Here is a 23,791-nt window from a genome sequence, read left to right on the forward strand (position 1 = left end):
TTGGATCAAAATAATAAAAATATAAAACTATTAATATATGATACGGACGTGACAGAAACAAATGTACAAGGGTTATTTACATAACTATTACTTCAAAAAGTAATCAGCATTATATAACTGAAATCGACGTACCAAAATGGCAAGATGAATAGATCCATACCGCGTAGCATTAACAAATTAAGAGAACGAACGACATCTGACGGATCGAAATCCCGTGTCCCTAAAAACTTTACAAAAACTCTCAGTTTTATGTTCAGGATATAATCTCATACACTAAGTTTACATGTGGCACATCTTCCGAAACACTAAAACAGAATTTCGAAAACAGTTTTACGCTGTCGTGTTTACATGTTAATGTCTGAAGCGGATTTGCTAGGTCAATTAAATAAGTTGCGTGGAAAACAGCTGTTACAGTTTCTGATTTAGTCAGCACAATCACTATTTCTCTTCAACTAGGCGAAGTGTAAACAGCTTTAGCATAGTATTTACACGTATCCTTCACCGTATGAAAAGCCAGTCCATTCACAGTCGCCCAAAATTTTTAAAACAAGGACAAAATCCGACAGCCCAAGCACATTCCAAAACCAGATGTATTTACATCTGAGGAATTAGAAAACCGGCAACTAGAAGCGGATTTCCAGAATCGATTTTGAAGTGTTTATATGACCACTCAGACGCGTATGCGGAAATCGGTTTACGAAATCCGGTTTTGGGAGCACCATGTACGCGGAGTGATAGAAACATCATGATAGTTTTGTAAATTTTTGTGTTTTCTAAAATTCGGCGATAGTGGTGATACTAGTGAGAAGTTGGCGTTCCCACCCGCTTCGTCTACCAATCTCGCGAAAATAATGTATGATTTCATCCATTGAAAGCGATGGGGCAAGTACTCGTGCGTGGTTACTTCGGGCGTTAGGCACGTGCAGATTCAAGGAGAGGGGGGGAGGGGGTAATCAAATTGTAATGACTTCCCCATAAAAAGAACAATCACTGAACTAACCGCTGATGTAAGCTGTTAACATTGTATTAAAAACTTTTTATTGTTATTATTATTAGATTTCTATGCATCTCAGACAAATCAAACGTAATGGTGATGACAAATTATTTCTTTTCCTTGAGGTTTGAGTGAAAAGTAGCGATAGACTTTGTCCCTCCCCCCCCCCTCCTCCTCTCCCAACCCCCTCCGAAAAAATTCCTGAATCTATACCTGGCTTTGGGTACCATATGCCGCACGCAGAATCCGTAATTCGATATTCTTGGGAAGGGCAGATGCCACGGATTGCAGGTTACAGAATTGACGACGTCTGTACAGTCGTGTTTTCTCCCTGTTCTCTCTACTCTTCTAATTTGTTAAATGATCTCACTTTATGTTCATGAGTGTGAGCGGATGCATTGAAATCTGGGATCATCAAGTGCCTGTGCGGTGCGTCCTTCGTGAGATGGTCCGCGTACACCGCCGTGACGTAACGAAAGAAAATACTGTGCACATTATTTTCCGGTTGACACTGAAAATAAGTTTAGTTTAGGTAGGTGAAACTATGTGAGAAAATTCTACTGATAGAGAATACAGTAAGTAAGTTTGTAACAACATACGAAGTACAGCTGGTAAGAAACGGTAAGAATGAAATGTTGGGTACTGAGGTTTTCGTGAAGCTCGAGCGTGCGCTCCGAAACCAGCAGGTCTTTAATTTTGAAATAAATACATTCAAATGCTGAGGTTAAATGTTGTTGGGACTGTCTTGCGGTTTAAGATATTTAATGTCATTAATTCAGTCTGCTTCGTGGACCCGGGTAGGCGCGCCGGCCCCGGATCAAATCCGCCCGGCGGTTTAACGACGACGGTCGGTGTGCTGGCCAGCCTGGATGTGGTTTTTAGGCGGTTTTCCACATCCCCTAGATGAATACCGGGCTGGTCCCGCCTCAGTTACATGGCTCGCAGACATCTGAACACTTTCGCATTATTCCATGGATTACACTAGTCGCAGAGTCCGCAGCTCGTGGTCGTGCGGTAGCTTTCTTGCTTCCCGCGCCCGGGTTCCCGGGTTCGATTCCCGGCGGGGTCAGGGATTTTCTCTGCCTCGTGATGACTGGGTGTTGTGTGATGTCCTTACGTTAGTTAGGTTTAAGCAGTTCTAAGTTCTAGGGGGTTGATGACCATAGCTGTTAAGTCCCATAGTGCTCAGAGCCATTTGAACCATTTTTGAACTAGTCGCAGACAGTTGGGGTACACCAATTCCGTTCTGGGGAATACGGGGTGGCGGCAGGAAGGGCATCCGTCCTCCCCTTAATCCGACATTGCCAAATCCGATTAACCATGCCGACCCTGCGTACCTGCGGGACAAAGGCACAAGCGCAAGAAAGAAAGAAAGAAAGAAAGAATGTCATTATTTCAGTGTTAGAGAGTGATACTTCAATATAGCCATATGTATCTCCGTGACGTCAGTACCCGTTCAGTTCATTCAACAAGTGAAACGTGCTGATCATCTGTCTACACAGGTTTCGAAGGTAAAAGCCGCAGTCGCTTGCAGTGAAAACGTACCAATGACAAAAATTCACAGTTCTCCTCTAGACTTCGGAAAGCCGTCTGTGATCCCACGAACCACCTGCTCCTTGGCAAATACAAAAAATACGCACGTTGATGCCCTGAATTTCACCTGAAAAGTGATTCAATTAACGCATCAACCATCTGAATTTCTGTGCCATAAAATTTTAAGATTACTTTGTTTTACGACTCGTGCATGGACGTAACTGGTCGTTAATAATTCTCACCTCCCCAATCCTCTTGCTCCCCACTCCAACATACGTACACATAATTCGCTGTTACATGCTTCGCTGTAAGTAAGCTTTGTTCTCGACTGGCCTCTTACACTGTTGTCTTTTCCCTTAGTTACCCCAACCATGTATTTGATTATAGGTCACTGAGAATATATTCCATCACGTGTGTGTGATGTGAAAGTGTATCGCATTTCCGGAGAAAACAGTTTTTTTACCCCACGATACTCGCTGTTAACAAATCAGTTAACGCCTATTATCCATTTCACCGGAATTCAACTGTCCGCTCCTCAACCGTGTCTCGGCGGTGTTGGTTATACGTAAACCGTGAGTAACAGAGTACGGATGGGTTTACGTAAGCAGAGGTGGGCGATAGGCGTCTTGTGTAAGGGGCCGCGGTAAAAATGGCACAACAGCACTATGGGGAGTTGTTACGGCAACGACAGTACCATGACCACGATACATCTGCAACTGTTCACCGATGCCAAATACAGAGGGTCTTCATGTCGGTTAGGATGTGCAAAGGATGTCAGATTACACGATTTTGAGAAAGTAATGTTAAATACGATTGGTGAAAATTCCCTTTTCAGTAGTTTTCGAGTTGCATGGTATGTGGACATAAGACAAATAAATGCCTTTTGAAGACAGTGCTCTACACCTTTTAACAAGTTGACAAAAATGATAACATGTAAAGGCCACAAGCTGATACACGGGAAATATATATCTAAAACTAGTTTCCTTCAACATCTGAAGATATACTTTTTCACATCTCAAACATGAGTTTAAGCCTGTTTCCATCGCTGAGGTAAACATTGTGTGTAGTCATTAAGATACAGGTTGGTGATAATTTTGGTAAGTATCTGTAGAATGTCTGACAAAGAACGTGAAGCACCCAGAAGGCACGGTCGAATGTCAATGTAACTTCGTAGTCTGCAGCTCTTATTACACCTTATGGGTTATAGAAGGGGATGCGAACAGTGTCGGATGTTGAGAGACACTGTGAATGATGCGAAGAGGCCGCGTATTCCTGCGAGAGAGCCTTATCAGGACCTGACGGAGTTTGAAAGGGGCCTCATTGTGGGCCTCCATTTGGCCAGCTGATCGAATCGTACAATATCCAGATTTGTAAGGCATTCAGAAGCGATAGTGGCCCAATATGGAACTCCATGCGAACGATAGGGCAGACATAGTCGTCATCGAGGTTGCAGTCGATCATGCCTGAGCACGACAATGGAGGATCGTGCTACAGTGCACCAAGCATACCACAACCTCTTCACGTCTCTTCCTGCCATCCGAGAACAAGTAATAGTCTCCTTCCAACATTCTGTTTCATCCAATGCCTTTGGTCGGAGACTAGCAGCAGGCTACGGTCGCAGGTTCGAATCCTGCCTCGGGCATGGATGTGTGTGATGCCCTTAGGTTAGTTAGGTCTAATTAGTTCTAAGTTCTAGGCGACTGATGACCTTAGAAATTAAGTCGCATAGTGCTCTGAGCCATTTTAAACTAGCCGCAGGAAGATAGGGAATTACTGTCCCATACGTTGGCTGACTTTAGCATTCCAACACAAACGACTGTTTTTATTGGTGCCGTGACTGGAAAGCAAAGATGGCTAAAGAACGACGTCGCCCTAGGATCAGCGATGAATCGCGGCACTGCGCTACCCCAGACGACCATTGACGGCGAGTATGTCCGCTTCCTAGGACGAGGTTCCAGTTTTCCGATGTTCCAGCGAGACACAGCGGTGTTACTCCTGGCGTCATGGCTGGAAGTGATTGCTGGAACTCTGACGTCACGGACCTCCTCCGTCCTTACGTGTTAGTCCCATGACAGTACCGCGGTGCAATTATCCAACACCAACAATGCTCGTCCATCACGTATAATATCTACATTGCTATCAAGTCTTTTTACAATACCCCAAAAGGAACATCCAGCTTCTCGTAGCTCAATTACACGCCCTCGTTCAAAGATAGTCCGTTACTGATAATGGCGTCTTTATAGCCTTATAGGCATTCTTGACTTGACATCAACTCACCGCGTCCAATCTCAAAGATAACGCTCACGACCGTATTTAACGCGAATCTGATTTGCTTCCTCATAGTGGCGATACTTGTGTCACTCTTATCTGACGGGCATGAACTGAATAGACTTCATCTTTCAAATGAAGAAACACGCCTGCCAACTTTCGATTATGTCGCATAACTCCTTGGTGGTACGATTTTTTTCCGCCAGTGTATTTCAAAATTCTTTTGATCTATTTAGTATTATGCGAAACCTTGCAACCTAAAACACAAACATTCGAAATTATTGCAAAGCTATAATTATTGAGCAATAATACGGACCGTCTAGGAGCCGCTTTAGAGGTCAAGCGCAGCGTACATAATGTTAAACGTACACCTACTACAACTACTGTGCACAATTAAAGATTATTCTTCAGGGCATAGGACTGAAACTAACATAAATAAACCTGTTTCAGACATAATTTCCGAAAGGTTTTGCTGTGGCGTAAGGCATTCGGCTCACAAGGGAACCACACGGCTGTCCGATTTTTATAATTATTTATATTTACGGTACGTAAAGTTCAGAACTAAAATAACAATCTGCCGCAGTAGTTCGATGCAACTCTCAATAATTCTCGAGAAAATCAACTTTGAAATTTTTCTAACGTCTGTAATACCATAAAATAAGATCCCTTATCTCATCAAGTAGTGTTGTTCTTGAAACGTCCTCTTAGAAAAATTATACATGAATGTGCTTAAACTGACACACAATATTTTTAGCGCAACGCAATCTGACTTTCAAAAATCCCTACAAAAGAATGGCCCTGACTAACATTAATATATACCTTTCGCAAATCACTTACCTCACCAAAAATCTTCGTTACTCGAACTACTGCAATACAGCGAGCGCCACTACTGCCAGCTAAATAAAAGATTCAGACTACTGAAGGCACTAACTACTGATAGGCATAGTTAGCAAATGAAAGATTTTGATAGAGAACAAGCACTGTATTTACCTTAATAGTGTTCAAAAGTCATAATATATATAGCAGTTCATGACATCCAGTCTCACAAATTTCAAAACTTCGCCATTTCTCTCCCCACATCCACCACTGCTGGAGGCTCACCTCCAACTGCGCAACGCTACGCGCTGTTAACATCCAGCTGCCCAACACTACAATGGCAGACAACAACGCAAACTAGCCACAGACTGCACACAGCACAGCCAGTGATTTTCATACAGAGCGCTACGTGGCGTTACCAATATAAAAACCTAAACAGCCTACTTACATAGCCCCCATGCTCCCCACAAAAAATTTTACAAATAGTTTTAGGCAGCGGCCAATACAGATTTGAAAAAAATTTTCATAATTACAATAACAAAGAAATCAAATGCACACACTTATTGATACAATGTTGGTCAAAAGCTAAAATTTTCTCACAGTCCATAAAGACAGTCCTGATCATTCATCACAGTAAAATTGCAGTGTTTTTTTTTTCTCAAAGTCTGAGCAGTAAAAGAAAATGCACACGGAAGTAGTGGATTTCCATGCAGTCTTGAAGAAGTAGTGTTGTCCTTCCAACAGAAAGACAGTGCTGACTCTTGACATGCAGACAAGTAATGGGCCACAACAGAGCAAACCCACAGCAGAGTCAGTCGAAGTTTTGAAGAATATTGGTAGGTAGGTCATCAAAGTGCAGACCCACTGTAGTCCTGGTAGAGAGTATGGTATTGGTGAGTCATCAAAGGTGCAGTCCTTGTAGAAATAATGGTATTGGTGAGTCATCAAAGATGCAGACCCACTGTAGTCCTTGTGGAGACGGCCAGCCACCAACTGTTGCGACTGTGCAGGTGCACAATCACCATCGAAGAGTCTTGCGGAGAATATAGCAAGTCCATAAACCACCACTTGTATACTCACAAAGTTTTTGGAATTGTCCTTAGAACCAGCAATGCTGTTAACCAGTCCCTTGCTGACTTATCAACACACGTGGGAGCACTAACAGTCTTTTTTTTTTACATATTGTGCATATACTATGACCAACAGAAATGTGTGCAGTGAAATGAATGCTTACAAATTACTTAATTTGCTGAACTGGTGTCAATTACAATATTATAACATGAGAATACAATAACAAAGGTACAAAATACATCATTAAAGAACATAACAATACAGATAACATTTGTAGTAGTACAGGCTTTACAAAAGAATAGAAATAAACATGTAAATCAGTGTTACACGAATTATGACATAAGTAAATAAATAAAATAATGAGAATAGTTTTCGAAACATTAATTTCACACATGAGAACTGAAACAGAACAGAATTAATAATGTGTAAACATCTTTACAAAGAAAATGACATATTATAAATGCAAATTATATTTGAGGATAACAGTATTCCTCATCATAGTGAATGTAGCTTAGTACTGGAAAAATTCTACAACATAGATCTTATTAACTAAACACATAAAGACAGGAAGAACACAAATACACAAGGGTACACAAACACATAGAGGGATAACACAAAAGGAAAGGACAGGATTTGTTTTACTGAAGTATTTTGCATGGAGATCTCCCTTCGTTCATCATTATTCCCAAAAAGTCCTATCTAAGCCTACTTTGTGTATTCTATTCATCCTCTTTCAAAATGCTTTTTTGGTTAGACCATTTTCTTATAGCTTCTCAATCCATTTCTTCCAATTCATCACAACTCGTTCTCTTGTATAGCCTACCCCATCTTAAGCTAACTTAAATCTACTGAGCTCAGATGCATAAACTAAGGGATGAGACAATGCAGCAGCACAAAACAATTAACACAAACAGCAATGACAAAAAATGCAAATTGGCAAAGCAAGCAGCAGTAAATCTAAATTTGGAGAGCAAATGCAACATTATCACTAATATGAGCCAATGCGCAGCAAAAAGACAAATAAATCAGTAGTAAAACTGGCTTCACAGAGTAATACAAAGTGAAATTTAGTAGCACTATGCCTGGCAAGCAGCAGCAGCAAATGCAATAACTTATACCTAAACATGACAAACCCACAAGCAGAAAAAATATTACAGTAAAAATGGCCATGTTTAATACCTATGTCGCATCTTACCACAAGGGTGATGCATCACCTTAACTTACACTACTAAATAAGTTACCCAGTCATTGACAAAAATTATGTATGTAATTCCTGTGAAGGGATTGGTTCAAATGGTTCAACTGGCTCTGAGCTCTATGGGACTCAACAGCTGTGGTCATCAGTCCCCTAGAACTTAGAACTACTTAAAACTAACCAACCTAAGGACATCACAAACATCCATGCCCGAGGCAGGATTTGAACCTGCGACCGTAGCGGTCGCGCGGTTCCAGACTGCAGCGCCTTTAACCGCACGGCCACTTCGGCCGGCTTATTGATCATAAACATTTCTCAACAGCATAATACACATCGTCGTCGTAATAATATCATAACATCTCAGTCAATTCTCAAAACCGTCGTAGCTTCCTCAAATAATTTCAAAACCTAAAAAAAATTCTCTGCTCATTTCAATAGTGTCATCTACCTCAAACGTACTTTAAAAATCATGATCCCATACCAAATACATCATTCAAAGCTCTCATAGTATCACAATGGTTCCGAAAAATATGAAGGGTGCACACAGTACAGACAAAATACAATTTCATAACTGTGAAATGATCCAGCTGTGTAATTGCATAAACATCTGTCACGGACGTAGTAAAAAATAATGTTTGTCTCTCTCAGTTAAATGATCAGATACCTGTGTAATTTATGTGTTAGAGAAATGGTACTGATGTGTAAAGTATACCATATTAGCTAGGGCTCCTTGTGTTTGCCAGACACATGGTACACAAAGTAAGCGTGTACCCCCCTGAGGATTAATGTAATTATACCCTCAGGTGTTACAGATTACAGCAATGGAATGAAGTGTATCACGGAAAACCTTTGTATCATTGTACTGCAAATATCTTTAAAAATAAATGATTTAAGTGCAAAATTAATCACTCAAATACATGTACTGTAGCGCTAAACTGTGCGTCTTGTTGTAAGATAATCTCTGTGGAAGTGTCGTAGTTATCGTCCTCCGAAAGCTAAGTTCTGCAGAAGTCAATGTACTTACCTCATGATAAACAAAAGTGAAATGCTTTGCGTATAGATATCTTAGTTATTACGCTTATTGCCGTGATGAAGAAAGTACTGTGCTGTAACGTATTGTTGTGCTACGGAAAAGGCTGTCTCATTGTAGCTATGCCACAAAAGTTACTACTAAAACATGTTTTACTTTCCAGAATAATTCAGAAAAACTGTGCAGATATAAAACAGAAACACCACAAAAGCAACATTGTAAATTGTCACTCATTAGTAGCGTCGTGATAAAATCGTGTAGCTGTCACATAAACTAACCACTGTGTCATCTGGTACCTCACAGAAAGTACTTTAAATCCAGAACGTATTTTCAAGCAAACCAAAATGTTGCATTAAAATCTCATTAGCAGTACTGGTAAATGTTCTAAGTATGTGAGCCTTATAGTCGTTACGTAATCGTGCAACTAACAAGCAAGAATGTACACACACAATAACACTGTGTCGTCTGTTCACAATAACAATGCATTCGTAATTTCTGCTTAAATAAGTTCTCTTGGTTCTTGACTGGATAGTTAACTTCAAACATTGTTGCATGTTAACAGATTCTAAGTCTGACAAAGCATACTAGTAATGTAAAGTGAAAAGTTATATGGCAAAGACAAAGTTAAAAAGCAGATTATCTCTCAATAAACGGTTTTACATGTGAAATGTGGTGTAAACCTTTACTCTTCCTAGTACACAGTGTTTCAACTTCGACGCAATTATCATGTGGTATACGTCGGTAAAGAATACTGTAATTTTTCTCAAGGTTAGCGTCTATGTAATTTTTCCCTGAGCCAGCCGGCGCACGTGGCTGCCTGCGGTGTGAGTCATTGTCTGTCTCTTTGTTGGTGTGCGTCGTTATTGGGATTAGGAGACCTAACTTCTACAAATTCACCTTGTCGAGAGTGCCCTGTTCTGTTTGAATCCCGCCAGTTCTGATGGAATTCAGGTCTGTCGTTTTGTCGGTAGTTTACATAGTTTCTTGTTTGTCGGTCATCTGGTGGAGAATTTCTCCCGGAATCGTAACTGCGCGCTGAACTGTTGCGTCTGAAGTTATTCTGTCTCCCTTGATAATAATTGTTTTGGTTTCCATGTTGTCTGTTTCTATGGTTATCTCTGTCATATTCATAATTACGGAAGTGCGATCTTTCTCTGTAACTATTACTCTGCCAGTGGTTGTCATATGGGTGGTGTCTGTTTTGTTCACGACTTGCGTTGTAAGAATAGCCTTGTCGTGTCCAGTTATTATTTCTTTCATGGCGGAATTGTGACGGATGTGATCTGTAATTGTTGTGTTCCTGTTTTCGCGTTCTGCGATTGTCAGTGTCAATTTCTAATTCTTGTAAGAGTCCCTGCAATGTCGTCTTTGCAACGTCCTGCCAAAATAGTATGTCGTAAATGTTCAGGTAATTTGATTAAGCAAATGCGGATGAGTTCTGAGGGGCTGTATGGGTTTGACAGGTACTCGTTCTTGTGCAACATGTCTTCAAAATATTTCACAAGACTGGAAAATTCAGATTTTTCGAAATGTTTCATCATTATGATGCTATGTTTTACTCGGTCTTGTGTAGCTTGAGACCAATATGCTGAGACGAAGGCATGATAAAATTCTCCTTCACTGTGACAATCGTGAATGACCGATCGCATTCTTTCAGCTGGTTCATTCTCTAAGTAGCCACACATAAATTCTAATCTGTGCTCTAATGACCAGTTGGGAGGAAAACAATGAGAGAATTGATGGAGCCACGCTTGTGGATAAATGTCGTTGCCAGAATTCTTAAATGTTTTGAATTTACGAGTAGTAATGAACAGCTTAAAGTCAAATCATCGTGTCGGCGAGTAGCATATCGGTCATTGTTACGTCGTGTCAGCGGTTCCATCTCAAAATTCGGTGTACCTTGCCAATTTCTTTCATAATTTCCGAAGTGCCTCGTGTTATTATTTTATGGCTGTTCCGTATTTCTATGTCCCTCTTCCCGTATTGGAGCGCGAGTGTCCTCTGCAATATGTAATTCTTGTATTACCTGCGTCAACTGATCTTGTACTTCCCGGATTTCTCTTTTGTACTGTGTATTGATTTGATTTTGATTTTGTTTGACTTTTCTAATTTGTTCATACTCTTCTGTGTCAGTGAAGGCTATGGGTCTTGTGTAATTCAGATCATCATCTACCTTTGTAGATAAGTTAGTGAACTGATCCGAAAGTTCGGCTACTTTCTCCGATAGTGAACACATTTCCTCAGTGTGTTTTTCTGAACCAAGTTTCAGAGTGTCTATTTGTGTTGAAATCGAATCTACTGTGTCCTTTAAGTTTTCCTGAGTTTTTGTAAGTTGCGTAACCGAATCGGTAGATGCACCTGAGTCAATTTTAGCTTGCAAGGTGTCGTGATTTTCATGAACAATAGTTTGCAGTTCTTTTATGGCTGCTTCGTGATTCTGTAATGCATTTTCATGCCGCGAAAAAATAGGTTGAAAATGCTCACAAATTTGTGTTTTTACGTCATTACAGACTTTTTGACGTTTCGATTCAGTGTTATGTAACTCAATAGTTAAATCTTCACGTGTTTGTTCAAGTGTGGTGTCTAACTTCCGAAGATTTTGTTCCATTGTGTCTAACTTTTGAAGCTTTTGCTGTGTTTGTCTCTGATTTTGTTCCATTGTGTCTAACTTTTGAAGCTTTTGTCCCATTTGTTGCATTAATTGTAATAACAATGCACTGGTGTCTGAAACATGTTCCTCAGTGCTATTCGGCAATGCATTTGAACCGGCAATATTCGCATTTTGAAAAGCAGAAAATATGTCTCGACTTATTTGAGAAAACGGCGAGGACGCAAAACCTGAATCTACAGTATTTGCAAGATTGTGTCCTGTCATTTCGGATTCCTGAGGCAAGCTGTTGCCGACCTATCGATCGATAATGCTTCCCTGTTCACTAATTGTTTCACTGCCTACACCATTATTTGCAGCCCGCTCCGTTTCCCTATGCACAATTACCAATTTAATATTTTGAACATTAGTTAATTCATTACTCGGCGGCGCTAACACACTGCTTTCGTCTTCACTGTCATTTCTCAGTTTACTTTGGAGCCTAGTATTACGTTTTTCACACGCCATTATTGCCACAATATTTCACACGACAACACAGAAAAACACAATTTGAAGAGTAAAATAAGAAAACACATTAACATAACATTGAAAATAATATCTCGTTAATTGCAAGCGCAGCCGCGAAATACTTGGTGCAAATCTACATGCATGCCACAACTGTTTTACTGTACAAGAATGAAAAACTACAACTACAAAGGAAATTCTCTCTACAATGACGCGCTAGCAATAAACAAAAGCTGCACTAATTACACAAACTACAAGAAAAAATCAGAAGATTTCAGTGAGGTATCCTCGGCTAAGGGTCGACATATGAAACGTCCCCTTAAATAAATTATACATGCAGCCAGTGATTTTCATACAGAGCGCTACTTGGCGTTACCAATATAAAAACCTAAACAGCCTAATTACATTCTTTGGTAGAATCGTCGCCTGCCACGAAGGTGTCCTGGGTGCGATTGCACTTTGGGATAAAATCTGAACTTCACTTATCATAAATATAAAAAACTACACAAATCCGATTGCCGTGGGATCTCCTTGTCAGCTGAAAATACTCTGTCACATATATGCCATTCTGATTACCTTTATACATATCCATAGAATGATGCGATGTCACTGTAATAACGTGGAGTTCTACAGGAGTACAGACTTTCCACTTTTGGCGGTATACGAAAGATATCAAGACTATGGAAAACCCATCCCGATGAAAGATGCTCCGTTCTTTAATACGTAAAAAAATTAAAAGATTTGTACTGAGAGCAATCCTTTGAGGAACAATGATATGTGGCAAGTAAACGCCACATCGATGATTGCTGTGTTCTTAATCAATTGTTTAATCCAGTTAATATGAATAGAAAAAACTGTGCCGGCTGCTGTGGCGGAGCAGTTCTAGGCGCTTCAGTCCGGAACCGCGCGGCTGCTACAGTCGCAGGTTCGAATCCTGCCTCGGGCATGGATGTGTGTGACGTCCTTAGGTCAGTTAAGTTTAAGTAGTTCTAAGTCTAGGGGAGTGATGACCTCAGATGTTAAGTCCCATAGTGCTTAGAGCCATTTGAACTATTTTGAGAAAACTGTAAACCCTGTGAGTACGTTACTGCAATTGCAGTTTCGAAACCGAGACAATGTGGTACACAGTGTTAGAGTATAATAGGAATGACAGCGACCTCTTGTCAACAGTTGCTGCTCCAAAAGCCGAACGTTTAGAAATTCTTGTGTATGCGGAAGCGTGTGTCAGCACACGCAATGAAGCTGGAGAAGTAGTTCACATGAGTAACGAGCCCGAGATTCAGACAGAACTCCAAAATGTCTCATAAATGAGAACATGAACGTGTGTATCGTAACTCTTCTTTTGAAAGCTACCTGTTGACTGTGCTTCGTTTAGGTAATTGTCGTGCTAATACTGATTCTCGCCCTTTCACAGCACCGTTGATCCCCTTCGGTTTTCGCAGATATGCATATAAATATAATGAAATACTACAATCAGAGACTCCACTTACCTTCTGCCTCCATATCGTCCTGTCTCGAAAGTTCGTATGAGAACTCCACTGTAAAAAATACTGCCTTCTAGTCAAACAAGCGGTGAATCCGTCACAAGTACCTATTGAAAAGTGAAAAATTTACTCCCTGAAGTAATGGTCTCACATAACACATACCATACAGTTAGAACAGTGCCATGACTGCAATAGATTTCCACTCACTTGTCTACAGACTGAATTTTTTCCCATAGCTTCGCTCACAGAGGCAAATGTCACACATATTCCACACATGTACAGGGTTATTCGTAAGTGCCTCCGAGTTTTCAGAAGACGTGAAAACTGCAAGAGAAACGCAAAAATCACATATAACTACGGATAGAGCATCTCTTCAAGTTTCGATTCGTAATATGTGCCTCGGTGTAGCTACACTAGCATACAGACTTTCCAGAACATGTAGAAAAATCGTTCGTTTCGCGTTCTCTCATAGAATTAGTTCGCCGGTGTAGGTAGGCAAGTCAGTGAACAGACCTCCAAAGCGAACTGCCGTAGCATCTTCGCCTGAGCGGTCTGATTGAATTGCACGCACTTATAACGTCGGTCTCGTCACATACTGTGTCCATACTGAGTATATTTAATGTCAGTTACAAATTTGGAGATGTGCTCTGTCCATTGACATGTGTCTTTTTTTCTGTATGTCTTGTAGTTTTCGTCTTCTGAAACCCTGGAGGTACTTATGAGTAACCCTGTATATGTATTTCATATAGTTCACACTTTTTTCCTTTCCATTAAATCTTACCGGTAGACTTCCGTTTCGTAGAAGCATATTGGTAGCAGTAACTGATTGTCAGTTGAAGAAAAAGAGCTGTTGCCGGCACCTATCCGCTTCTCCACTGTTTTACACCATGAGACACCAGAGAGGTAGTTAAATGTATCTGTGGTATTCGGCATGTGATGTGATCTTTGGCCCTGAAACACGTTAACAAAATTATTGGCTCACTGCAGCACTGATTCCCGTGACATGGGTGACGCACAGAACTACATAAGAGACAGGTTGCGTATCATACATTGGCGAGTACTTCGATACAATTAAATACAGGCAAGAAATTCTAACAGGTCATTTTTTCATGTCGTCCAGTCTTATCACAACTCCGACCCTTGGGGTAGCAGCAGTATCTTATTCCTACAGTATGTTCATACAAATAATTAGTCATGTATAAACCAAACTTGGCTGAAATTCTTCCAGATGTTCCTGAGTTATGTGTCAGATAGAGATGTAAGTACCAAATTTGGTTGAAATCAGTCCAGTGTTTTAGGACGACATATGGGAAGCACACACATACATGATTTATGTAAGTTTATAAACTGTCTTGGACAACAATCTCACTTTCTTGTATTTGCTTCTCCAACAACAAAACAGTCCTGTAATTGTGCTCAAAGGCGGTTGCAGAGATGCTGGCTGTCTCATGGGAACTATTATTCCGCTCTTTCACCTCTCGACGAAATTGATGCAGTTCAGGGCAGAATTTGCTTAGTCATGCTTCATAGCTAGCAAGTGGTCAGAGGTCAGCTAATAGTAAATGACCAGAGAAGTTCACGCGCATCTTGGAATGCCGAAGAACATATTTCTAAGGGCGAACCGAGCGTGAGACACTGGAAGTTAGCTGTCCCTCGCCGCCGCCCCCCCCCCCCCCCACCCTCTCCCAGTAGAAAGTTATCTTCACAACCAAATGCACTTACTGCCCCGCGAAACGTATGTAATGGATACTGATTACTAGCACATGTAACCAGGGCTACATCTCATTCACAGCGAAACTAACACGAGCTGCCTGCCTCCCCCCTCCCTCCTTGCAATAATCCCCGAATTAGCTCGTGTTACGCAATGGTAATTGCCAGTTGTCAGATCGACTCAGCAATCACAAAAGACCTTTACTGGCGCCAAGGCAGAATTTGCTCTCATCATAACTTAGTGCCACTAAACCATGAGATATTCGGTAATTCAGAATAATTTTCTGGTCTTTTCGTAAAGGTTTTTTATGCAACAGCCCATATTTTAAGTTTGCAAGCGCATAATCTTCCCAACACTTTACAGCTCCTTTAATTGCATTTGCGGATGGCTGTTCTTGTAAACAAAAAAGACTTACGATTTGAAGATTCTTATTTCAGAAGGACATACAAAACAAAAAAAATAATAAACGATTCATCGACTATAAAAAACGTTATCAGGCATTTCATGGCTTTATAGTAGATTTGCTACATTGTGTTTCCCAACAATGAGTTGGTTATGCAACGATCCCGAACAGCTCTCTGCGGGCATTTTTGGGGAAACAAGGATTACCTCCGCCAATACGATTAGAAAACGTGTTTGACGAAACAATGTTAACAAAACAATCAATGGTGGCTTGTTAAGCATTACATATTATTAATGAATTACTTGTGGTGATTTACGGTTCTCCGAACAATTTTTGTAACGAAAATGCCTGGAGTTAGCAGTAGGCTGAAACGTTCTATTGGTCTCTTTTTCAGGATCACAGTTCTTCCTCCTTACTGCGTATATATGAGAAAGAAGAAGCGAAGAGATCGTTAATTTGCAACGAGCCAAATCTTTTGAAAGGATCCGGGCAGCGACAGGCGGAGTGAGGTCTATCCGGACAGCCTAAGGTACACAACGCTCACTTTATCCATACTATACATAGGGCGCATTCGCTGAACGGTGACGTACTACTTGTCTCACAAATTCATTAGCACCTAAGGCTGTCAAAAATCTGAAAACTATCAACCAGAAAAGTACTCATACAAAGCGGTAACCTACATCTTATACCAGAATTTCAGTAGGCGGTGCTCTTCGAGAACGAAACTAAAAATAATACTCGCATACATTGATGTGCGAAAGCTGCAACTTAGAACGATTGAAGGACACTATAAATATTTGAGCTGCTAGTAGTGGAAAAGCAGTGAAGAATAAAACACTCGGAAAGAGAGGTTTAATATTGTAAATAAAATGAATAATTCTGTAAGCAATTCATATAATTATATGATAGCAAGAGTACTCTACCTCATCATCTTAAATAGAAAACTTACGACTCTGTATTATCACTCGTGATCGATCTTCTCTTCGATATTTATTTTAACAACGTAGTTTTCTGAGCAGCTGGATTACCGCATTCTTGGAATTACAGCAGCTCACATATAATGAACAATTTGTGTTGTTCTGAAACGAAGAGGGTAAAGTCAGATTAAATTCCTAAGTGCTACAAGAAGTAATAACTGCCAACAACGGATCCGTAACGACATCTAATGAACGAATAAAATTGTAAAACACGTCCAAGCTTTAGTATTGGCTGTTTCATTCTCTTACATGTCTAAGTTAGTTTAATTTTGAAGATGATGTGAAGTTAGATATGAAATAGTCTGGTTCAGCTCACTGAGGCGGACGAAACTACAGTTGTCAAATTTTACTGGTTGGGAAGTGTTAATCTCCAAGATTGAATGCCTAACTGCCCCCCAATACCCACCAGAGAAACGTATATTACATCGTATATCTTGATCTATTCATCAACCTCAACAACATCTTTTGGGATCTTTTAGAAAAGTGGAGAAGTAGACTTCAGTAAGAAGGAGTTTCTCTGGGTCAGAGTAATTGATTCCGTGCTCGGCTGCAACAATAAAAACTGCTGACACATTTTGTTATCTTCCCGCCAGCCCCCAGTAATGACTTAAAGTTTTGATTCACATCATGTGTGAATGTGGTCTATACCATTGATCAAAAGGTCTCTGGTTTCCAGTCGGTTGCCAGTTTGAAAACACTGCATCATCCCGAAGGGTGTCCTACGCGTCATCTTCAGGCGAAGTGTCGAGATACTTTTCTTTTTAAAAAAAAAAAAACCACACCGGCATGGTGACCAACACAAAAAGTCTGCTGCCATCTCTGCATAAGAGTTAGTATCCACTAAAGTGAGGTCTCGCAGGACGTGGGTACTGCGATGTTTATGTGCGTCTGGTTAAGGTTCACCATTAATACGCGCTCATCTGGTGACAGATTGGGCCGAAAGTTGAACGTAGGGTAGCGGTTTGAAGGGCAGAGGGGAAAAAAGTGCCAAGGGAAAGAAAAACCTGCCTGCGACACGTCATGCAAGGGTAGGCTTTGTCAATAGTGGGTATCACACAGGTCGATACCTTTGACGTTGTGCGGTGGTGTTACTCGGCGGCTGCTGCTGGGTGCTGGTGTTGGTTTCTCGGTCAGCGTCAGCGGTCCTGTAAAAATTAGGTTCATCATCGTTTTGTGTCCGATAGGTCATATATCGGATTCACACTGTAGGGTAGTGTTGGCGATTTGTTTGTGCGTTAGTGTGCGAGCTTGTCGGCTTCCTTGCTGTAGCCCGTTGGGCGGCTTTAATAACAGCTAGCATATCCCGTCAATGTTGCTGATATCCAGGGACTTGCCGATGTAGTCGCTTGTGGGTTTATGTTAGCTTACAATTGGTGGTTATGCCCTAGGTAGTAGAGTCCTTGGCCGCTTGTCTTTCCGCCTATGGTTGTGATCATTGTTTCCCAAAGTAAGGATGAAAGGATTGGTAGAGTGTATCGAATTCCTATATAGTCGTGTGGAGTGTTTCTTGAGTACTTGGTTGAGGATTTCAAGGCGATATTATTTGTGGAGATTCACAGTGCATGTGTAGCGTGGAGCGTTGCTAATGATGCGTAGCACTTTGTTCTGTATGATCTGCAGGCGTGTAGGAGCTGCATATCCCCAGATGGGAGCTGCGTACATCATCAGAGATATAATCAGTGTCATGTACATGGAGATACTGCGGAAGCTGTAATATTTATACTAGCGCTGTGCCCATCCCACTTGGCACCGGGTGGCTGGGTGCTCTCCGGCCAAGGGGCGGGGAGGAGAGGAGAGATGAAGTTGCAGTGGTAGGGGTAGCAGGTGCACTGTTCACATCTCTTTCTGGATATGCCGTATGCGTCTTTCGTGCTGGATGGTTCTCAGCGCGCTCTCTTCTTATTGTCGTTAACGCAGGAGTCCATGCTCCACTCAGCTGGTATCCTGGATCCCTACTAACCGGATTCTCGTGAATCCGCATTTAAATATATTCCTTAATTATACTGTAGCTGATTGCTCGGCACAGCACCTTGGTGCTCTGAAAGTCAAAGGCTGTGCCTTCTATCGGTGATGTACAATTTTGTGTTCCACTCGCAGCATTCTGAAATACAGTGCTGCGTTTTCCCATTGTATTGGTGGCCACATTCACAGGCGCGGCTGTATATGCTAGGAATGTTCAGTTCTAGTGGGTCTTTCGCAGAGCCAGGGTCCTTTTTCGCCTTAGGCGGTGGGTTGAAATATGGTTTCTATGTTGGATTTTTCAAGGAGCCTGCCAATATCCAGCGCAACGAAAGACAGTGCTAACTGGCGTGGTCATCTGTGATAAACAAAAGCCATCCAGCCGAATCACAACACCATAATAAAGTATTCGATAGAACGGGTACAGTGAAGCACAGATTAGCAGGGCATTCAAGAAGAGAAAATATGCAGCAAACTGGGAAGAGGAGGAAGAAGATGAGAGAGTCAGTTTTCTTCTGTACTTAGGATCGCTCTGAGCCAAAATTGGAAGCCTACTTGAAAAATCCAACATAATAACCATCTCCCAACCATCACCTAAAACGAAAGAGTATCTTGGATCGGCGCAAAACGCTCTGAAGTTGAACGTATCTGCGATAAACAGCACCGCCATCGAATTTAGCCACCAGTGCATTGGTCAAAGGCAGCCATATATTTCGAAACTCTATGAGCAGCACATAAGGCATGTACGATTGGTACACAGAGAGAAATTGCTGGCAGCGAAGCATAACATCAGAGAAGACCACACCCTTGACTTTCATAACACAAATGTGCTACGCCAAGCAGCCGACAGTTGGGACAGCGTTATTAAGTAATATATTGAACTAAGGATTCGAGATAATATGGCTAATAGAGACGAAACATACCAACTGAATGTGGCATGCAGTCCCGCGTCGGTGGCAATACGACGACGAGAGCGCGCCCAACACCGCCCAGAACGCAAGACGCACCCAAAATGCCCAGACAGAGACGCGAGCGACGCACCCGCTACCCCCACCACTGCAACTTCATACCCCCCACCCCACCCCACCTTCCTCCGCGCCCGGCAATCGGGCGGAAACCACCCGCCCTTAGTCAGGTGGAGGGGGCATAACGCTAGCATAAATATTACGACTTATGAAATATCTCGGCACTTCACCTGAAGATGATGAGTATGACACTCTTCGAAACGTCATAGTATTTTAACACCGCCACCCAGCTGGAAACAGAGAGCCTTTCATCAATATTAGTCATGTTTGCCATAGCGCACTTCGTCGCTTTTGGCAGAAACTAGGCCCACTCAAAAACTCTTAACACATGCAAGTACTGAACAAATTCCATCACCCCCTAAGTCGATTCCTTCACATAGTTTGATAATATACAGCGAATGTGATAGTGTCTTTCGCAGTACTAACATATTTGTGCAGCAAAATTTTCAGTTGCTGTTTAAAGGTTAAATACTGATTTGCTAGTTAGGTAGTCGGCTCATAACAGGATGGCGTCCTGTATTAATTAGCGTCATCGTTGCAAGATTTATAAATGGTTCTCTTTCTGAAGCTAAGACACTGTATTGCTTAGGCAATAAAAGAGAGAAATTCTCACTCTACATATCGTGTTTCTTGTTTTGCATAAAGCTGCTGCCAGATGTCGAATGAATTTCCGTGCAGGGACACGCAAAGTGACTGGCTGCATGCTTGAAGTGTTAGTCTGTGTCACGTGGGGTAATATGGCATTATTGTAGTACGCTAACAAGCCTGAGTCAGATTTTAGACGGTTTCCCACAGCCACTGCTGTAATTACTGCACAAACGTTATCTATGTGTAAGTAAAGCTGCACACAAACTGTCAAAAATTAAATTCTTCATTTGTGTGGTGCCATAGTGTCCGTAGTTGCTTTATAATTCATGAGGATATTTTTCATTTGTCGTTGCAACTACAAAAATGCGTGATTTTTTTGCCAGACGCGTTTCGCTTTATTGAGGTAAAGCATCATCAGTGGTCTGTAATTAAGTTTATTTACATTCTGATTTGCTTTTTAGGTCGAAAAACAGTTCGTTAAGAATAGGTTGGTTTGAACTTGCGGTGGTTTTTCTGCTGCTTTCTCGCTTACGTCGGGAAATACCGTCTGCTAACACGTCCTTGTTTTTCTGTGTTAGACACTGACAGTTTTCGTCTACTGTTTAGATGTTCTGCAGCACTATGCATTTCTCACAACACACTTTTATGCACGGCACTGTATTCTGTTTGTTTTCGTACTTCAGGTATGTGTTGATGTTTGTGTTTTGTAGTGTTGCCAGCATAACCTTTCCACTACTTTATCTTTGACCTACAAATATTCTTTTTTAAATTAGATTACAGTATTTGTGTAATTCTATTAGATTTTATTTTATTTCATTTATTTATTTATTTATTTATTTATTTATTTGGGACGAGAAACCATGATGAGTGGACATACGTATATAGCAGCGTAATGGAGTGAGGGTTAGGGGAGAGGGTGAGGAGCGAGAGGTGAAATGAAACTGTCTGTGAGGGGTGGGGGGGAGGGTGGGGGTTGTGGGAGAGTGGGGGGGGTGAAGGATGGAAAAGGCTCTTTTCTTTTTCATGTGATTTCACCCCCTCCCACAATCACAGTTTCATTTTACCTCTCGTTCCTCACCTCCTCCTCTAACACGCACTCCATTACACTGCTATATACTTATGTCTTCTCATCATGGTTTACTTAAAAAAATAAAAATAAAAATAAAATCTCCATCGCTATTTCTTCTCTACTCCTACATTACACACATACAATAATCTAATTTAAAAAAAGAATATTTGTAGGTCAAAGACAAAGTAGTGGAAAGGTTATGTTGGCAACACTACAGAACACAAACAACACATACTTGAAGTACGAAAACAAATAGAATTCAGTGGTGTGCGTAAAAGTGCGTGGTGAGAAATTCATAGTGCTACAGAACATCTAAAAAGTAGACGAAAATCATCAGTGTCTAACACAGCAAAACAACGATGTGCTAGCAGAAGGCATTTCCCGATGCAAGTGAGAAAGCAGCTGAAAAATCACCGTAAGCACAAACCAGCCTATTCTTAACGAACTGTTTTTTGATCTAAAAAGCAAATCAAAATGTAAATAAACTTAATTACAGGCCACCGATGATGTTTTACATAAATAAATCCAAACCCGTCTGGAGGAAAAATCACACATTTTTGTAGTTGCACGACGGATCAAAAATACCCTCATGAATGTCAAAAATTAGATAAAATTAATTAAATGTACTGAAACTAAATGAATAGATTGATGGGGATTAAATCATTGATGATGCAGTGACATCAAATGATATCAGTGCAATCCTGTTCTGAATCTGCAATGTAATGAATATGCACTCACAACTGAAACTTTGTGTGAGGCCAGGATTAGATTTACGCGAGACACGGTCCCCAACGACTCCGTTTAACCAGTATTGTTATTTCCACAAACCCTGAGAGGAACACTTTTGTTAATAGTGAATGGATATCATAGATGTTAACGCCAGTGACAGTAAACGTTTATCTTAATGGTGGTATTATTTTAAAAATTTGAGTCATGCCTGCAGGCGTGTTCAGATGGAATGATTAAGGTGATTGACTGCGATAAGCGGTAAAGCTGGCTGTGATGCGATATCTGGCACAAATTTGCAGTTGAAGCTATACATAGGTGACCCAAAGATTTATGACCCCTGTTAAATGCGAGATTCAATGCCACCTAGTTCCGTTCCGGGCACGTGGCGCGTATATAGGTACGGCACAGACGAATAGGGAATCTGCAAATAGTTCACAACAGGTGTCTTATTTGGATATTCAAAGGGAACAGATACTGGGAGACCATAGAGCTGCATCTTAGAGATACCAGTTCAGAAGCGATCAATATACAACATGTAATCAAAAGTATCCGGACACCTGGCTGAAAATGACTTATAAGTTCGTGGCGACCTCCATCGGTAATGCTGGAATTCAATATGGTATTGGCTCACCTTTAGCCTTGATGACAGCTTCCACTCTCACAGGCATACGTTCAATCAGGTGCTGGAAAGTTTCTTGGGGAATGGCAGCCCATTCTTTACAGAGTGCTGCACTGATGAGAGGTATCGACGTCGGTCGATGAGGCCTAGCACGAAGTCGGCGTTCCAAAACATCCCAGAGGCGTCCTATAGATTTCAGGAAGGACTCTGTGCAGGCCACTCCATTACGGGGATGTTATTGTCGTATAACCACTCCGCCACAGGCCTTGCGTTATGAACAGGTGCTGGATAGTGTTGAAAGATGCCATCCCCGAATTGCTCCTCAACAGTGGGAAGCAAGAAGGCGCTTAAAAAACATCAATAAGGTCCTGTACTGTGACAGTGCCACGCAAAACAACAAGGGGTACAAGCCCCCTCCATGAAAAATACGTCCACATCATAACACCACAGCCTTCGGATTTTACTGGCAGATGACGCTTACCGGGCATTCACCATGCCCACAGCCTGCCATCGGATTGCCATATTGTGTACCGTGGTTCGTCACCCTACATAACGTTTTTGCACTGTTCAGTCGTCCAATGTTTACGCTGCTTACACCAAGCGAGGCGTCGTTTTGGCATTTAAAGGCATGATGTGTGGCTTATGAGCAGCCGCTCGACCATGAAATCCAAGTTCTCTTACCTCCCGCCTAACTGTCATAGTACTTGCAGTGGATCCTGTGTGATGGTCTGGATAGATGTCTGCCTATTACACATTACGACCCTCTTTAATTGTCGGCGACCCGTGTCAGTCGACAGACGAGGTCGGCCTGTACGCTTTTGTACTGTACGTGTCCCTTCAAGTTTCCACTTTACTATCACATCTCAAACAGTAGACCCAGGGACGTTTAGGAGTGTGGATATCCCGCGTACAGACGTATGACACAAGTGACACCCAATCACCTGACCACTTTCGAAGTCCGTGAGTTCCGTGGAGCGCCCCATTCTGCTCTTTCACGATGTCTAATGACTACTGAGGTCGATGATGAGGAGTACCTGGCAGTAGGTGGCAGCACAATGCACCCAATATGAAAAACGTATGTTTTTGGGGGTGTCCGGATACTTTTGATCACGTAGTGTACTAACATAGTAAGATCTACCAGATTCTTTGCACCGTCAGACAGCTGGAACCCACAAACACAATGGATACACAAGCCTGGCGTCGATTCA

General features: G+C 41.5%; 1 protein-coding gene across 3 annotated transcripts in view; it reads left to right on the plus strand.

Moving 5' to 3' along the window:
* LOC124612295 (potassium voltage-gated channel protein Shaker) overlaps window positions 1-23,791 on the plus strand; it is a 1,192,356-nt gene that overhangs the window by 1,027,513 nt on the left and 141,052 nt on the right. For 2 of the 3 annotated variants that reach the window (XM_047140405.1, XM_047140403.1), the window contains exon 8: window positions 16,012-16,146. The exons of the other annotated variant lie outside the window; for it this stretch is intronic. The gene's annotated coding sequence lies outside the window, so the exon portion shown is untranslated. The remainder of the gene's footprint in view (window positions 1-16,011; window positions 16,147-23,791) is intronic. 3 annotated transcript variants of the gene reach the window in all.

This window comes from Schistocerca americana, chromosome 4, assembly GCF_021461395.2.
Source record: "Schistocerca americana isolate TAMUIC-IGC-003095 chromosome 4, iqSchAmer2.1, whole genome shotgun sequence".
Classification (NCBI taxonomy): domain Eukaryota; kingdom Metazoa; phylum Arthropoda; class Insecta; order Orthoptera; family Acrididae; genus Schistocerca; species Schistocerca americana.